The sequence below is a fragment of the Tenebrio molitor genome, chromosome 4, assembly GCF_963966145.1.
Source record: "Tenebrio molitor chromosome 4, icTenMoli1.1, whole genome shotgun sequence".
Taxonomy (NCBI): Eukaryota; Metazoa; Arthropoda; class Insecta; order Coleoptera; family Tenebrionidae; genus Tenebrio; species Tenebrio molitor.
The window spans coordinates 12,891,114-12,895,615 of record NC_091049.1 but is presented as its reverse complement, the minus strand read 5'-3'; the positions used below and the strand labels follow the sequence as shown (position 1 = coordinate 12,895,615).

The 4,502-nt window shown below is 38.2% G+C and overlaps 1 long non-coding RNA gene across 2 annotated transcripts; it reads right to left on the bottom strand.

The window, feature by feature from the left end:
• Positions 1-712: 712 nt before the first annotated feature.
• Positions 713-2,155, bottom strand: LOC138128795 (uncharacterized). Of its 2 annotated transcripts, XR_011158914.1 has the most exons (5): positions 1,772-2,155; positions 1,584-1,711; positions 1,380-1,520; positions 1,175-1,316; positions 713-1,114 (listed from the first exon to the last, which is right to left on the bottom strand). It is a non-coding gene; the product is annotated as an uncharacterized lncRNA (long non-coding RNA). The 2 variants fall into 2 exon arrangements; XR_011158913.1 differs by having other exon boundaries at positions 713-1,316.
• Between the last annotated feature and the right edge of the window lie 2,347 nt (positions 2,156-4,502).

Here is a 4,502-nt window from a genome sequence, read left to right as displayed (position 1 = left end):
CTTTTCTCTCTGCCATTTTGGCGAAAAACGTTGCGTAGTGGCTTAAAAAAATAGGAAAGATTTTCCTAAAACCGTTCATATCTCCAAAACTAAGCTACCTAAAAACGTGAAACAACCAGATTCTTACGAATTGGATTTTTTGCTATACGGGTAGATTTCTTTGAATTTCGATTTCTGCGTTAAAACACGTTTTCTGGATGAAAAGGACGTTTTTTTCATATTAGCGCTGATCTCGATTAGCCATTGCAGTATTTAGTGGCGTAGGGTTATTTTAGTGAAAAATCTCTCCAATTTTTTTTTTTGGAATTAAACATCGTTTTTCGGCAAAATGGTAGATAGAAAAGTTGTTCCTTTTGACGAGTTCTATTAGCACATAAAATTAATGTACTTATTTCTGTTACACGTTGTATAAGGCCGGTTAAATTTGGTTGTGGCTGTTCTTGACTTTTTACAATTTGTCGTAAGACAGTGAATTAAATTAAATGGATGATTTAACAATTAATCAATAATATCTTCACAATTTCTTTAATTTCCACATCTTCATTCATTTTATTAAACAACATAAAAATAAATAAAACACGGACTTTTGACCAGGGACCAATAACACCACTCCAAATCTAAAACAAAAACAAACGAGCACCTACAATATACAGTTGTAAATATACGAATATACGAATCGTGACGTCTGAAAACGCGGCATGCCGCCGGCCGATGTTATTTCTCGGGCAGAAAACGATTTATTCCGAGCGAGTCGATGCTAGTTAGGTGCATTTCCATGCATTTTCGTCCGCTTAGCTGGGAACAGTGCTGCGCTAAATTAAACGCTGCCTCCGGCCGACAAAAGCAACAAATGCTAACCGCTAAAATCTTTTTTGCGCGATTGTAGTCTATTTGGTTGTTTACCACGTCTGTTTCCAAGATGGTAAGCTGTGTTTACTCGTTGCTAACGATAAACTCGATGGTAAGTAATTTTTGGTGTTCTAGAACGGTAAGTAAAGTTTATTCAAAATGAATCGATTATTATAATAATTTTTATGTAGACAGAAGTTGAAGGCAAGATGTGGGGGCACTTTCTGGAAACTCATAAAGCTCTTGTAGTCGACTTTCCTTGGCGCTGCAATGAAATAGCATTAGCAAACTTGCCGCGACATTGGCATTGTCAAAATTTTCATACCCCGCATTTTTCTTGTCTTCTTGATTAGGTACACATTGAGGTTGTTGGTTTCGAAAATTCTTCATTTATGTAGACAGAAGTTGAAGACAAGATGTTAGCACTTTCTGGAAACTCACACGGCTCTTGTAGTCGGCTTTCCTTGCTGCTGCAACAAAATAGCATTAGCAAACTTGCCGCGACATTGGTATTGTCAAAATTTTTATACCCCGCATATTCCTTGTCTTCTTGATTACACATTGAGATCGTTGGTTTCGAAAATTCTTCATTTATGTAGACGGAAGTTGAAGACGAGATGTTAGCACTTTCTGGAAACTCACACAGCTCTTGTAGTCGGCGTACCTTGCCACTGCAACGAAACAATTTTAGTAACAGACTTGCCGCGACATTAGAATTGTCAAAATGTTCATACCCCGGATTTTCCTTGTCTTCTTGATTACATATTGAGTTCGCTGGTTTCGAAAATTCTTGATTTATGTAGACAGAAGTTGAAGACAAGATGTTAGCACTTTCTGGAAACTCACACGGCATTCCTTGCCGCTGCAATGAAATAATATTAGCGAACTTGCCGCGACATTAGAATTATCAAAATTTTCATACCCCAAATTTTCCTTGTCTTCTTAATTACACGTTGAGGTCGTTAGTTTCAAAAATTCTTTATTTGTGACGCACCCCATATTCAAAGTTTCTTCTACAACATCCACTTCGTTTTCGGAATCACTAATATCACTCATTTTACTGCTTGTTTTTAAACACAACTCGCAATATTTGCGCACAAAAACTGCAATGGCGGTAGTTGTTTGCAGATTGCCTTAGAAACGCGATACAAAAATCTACATTGTGGCAACACGATATGAAGGGTATAAACACGTATCGCATTGGGCCTATTCTAGATGTGAATGTTTTGTAATAAATATTCAATCGCGCAAAAAATCTCATAAGCATGACGAACGTTAATGACAATGTACCGTTCTTTATACTTAATATACTATTGTAACACATTTTTACGAGAATAATTATCATTTATAAGCAAATATCTTCATAAATAATATGATTTAATATAATATTTAATTAAGTATTATGTTTTTTATTTTCTTTTTATTTAATTTTATTTGGGGAGGCACTGCCTCCGTTGCCTCCTAGGAGGAGCCGCCACTGGAAATAACCAACAACGTGGGTAGTGTGGGGTAGTGGTTGTAACAGATAAAGTCCCCGTCGAAAATTAGTCAATTTTGACTTAAATTGTAAATCATTTTACAATAAAAGAGAAAACCCCATAAATAATTCCATTATACCATCCAATTTTATTGCCCCTTTGTTGTGCAGTACCGACTCAAGGAAGGGCAAACATCGGGTAAACTCCTTATTTATGGTAGTTATAAGACAATTTTTTCTCTTATTGTAAAATGATTTGCAATTTAAGTCAAAATTGACTATTTTTCGACGAGGACTTTACAGTGAGTTCAAGAAAAACACGGAAAGCCAATAAGATCCAGAATCAGTAAAATCCAAGCTGGTGATAAGGGGTCCTTGTCCCGAGGTGTAGAATCGACAAGGTCATTTTCACGCGAACGGTGTACCGGCAACCGCTGCGCGATCACTGATACATCGGCGCTCAAGGACAAACAGGTACAATGGGTTGGACAAAGACAGACAACAACGAGGAAATGGAAGACATAAGGAACATGTTCAGACAAATAGGTGAGATGATTACAACGGTGGACAAGAAGATTGACAAGAACGCAAAAGAAATGAAATGCTTGAGACTGGAAAACGAAAATCTAAAACGGAACATAAGAGAACAAGAGGAAAGATTGGAGATGACAGAAAGAGAAATAAGGAGAATCAACATAATAATACAAGGATCAAGAAAGAGAAGACCACGCAGAAACAAGAGAAAAAGTGCAAAAGGTCTTGAGAAAAATCGGGGCAGATCTGGTCAACGCGAACACGGAAATAGTATAAGTGAGCAGAATTGGCACTTACGAAACAAGGAAGAAAAGACCAATTTTAATAAAATTGAGAACAAGGCAATGTAAGTTGTTAATTCTTAAAAGGACTAAAAACCTAAAAGGTACAGATATATTGTAGTGCCCAGATTCAAAATTCCACTTCACGGCTACCAAGTAGGCCTTGGTTTGTTTACCAAAAATGGAATCCAGTAGGCCATGGTCAAGAAGTGACTTAAGGGATGGTGGGAGGAGAAAGCGCCCTCTCTTTTTCCACCCTCGCCGGAGGCAAGACGTGTTTGGTTCGTGCAGTGTTTTGTTTAAAAATCTCGTTTTTTTTTTGCTAATTCCCACTGCCATCCGCTTTTCATTCGCAAATTAACAGACGGAGTGTTTTCCCGTGAGATTTGGTGCAAATCAGTGATATTGACGCTGTCCCATTTGGCGCCACTTTTTCCCTTTGTCTCACGCGTTACACTAATCTTTGTTCGAGCCAGGACTGTGTTTTGTTGTTATAGGTATGTTTTGCATGTAGAAAAGCATTGTAAATACTGCATGTTAGTTTGTAAGTGTTAGCGTTAAGATTTCTAGCAGAATTCGCTGTTGTTTTCTGTTGCACGCGGTTGTGTCATGTAATTGGGAAAGCAGTTTAGAGCGACATCAGCGTTCGTTTCGTCACGGGTTGTAATAAATGTTCCGCAATTCGTTAGGCATTGATTGGTGATTGGGACTATATAGATCACTGCACGTTGTAGTTTCGTTCGCTCAGCGTAATTTCTTTTCTTTTTTTGTTTGTCCCCTCCGAACCTACGCGTGAGATTCACGTCCTCACATGGAAGTTGTGTGTCCCGTCCCCTCCGAACCTACGCGTGAGATTCACGTCCACACATGGAAGTTGTGTGTCCCGTCATCTCCCTTCCGACCGGCATGCGGATGTAGAAATAGGGCGCGGGGGTGTCGCATGCGTTAAAGGTTGTAGGAATGGTCACACATGTACTCTGTAGTTGTTGTCTCTCCATTTAAACGGCTCGTGACGAAACCGCGCGTTCCCGTATCTCAACTGTACCGAAATGAAATATTTGATTGTAATTAGTGTTTAAGAAAAATTTGTTATGAAGTTGGAAAAAATTTCGCCTTTAAGATACCGTTTACGGAGGTTTTATCGGTCCCGTTTTGCAATAACCGTGTTTTATAATTTGTTTATTTTTGTATTTTGTCGGGAAAAATTCGTTCATTCACCTTAATTCAAAAATCCACTCTGTAGGTTCGTCTGGCGTATGCGAGTGCAACGTGAGATTTGGCATTGTGTCTAATTTCTTGTTTGTCTTTATTTCTTTGAAAATTCATCGTTTGCTATTTCGATTTTGGTAAATTATGTATTT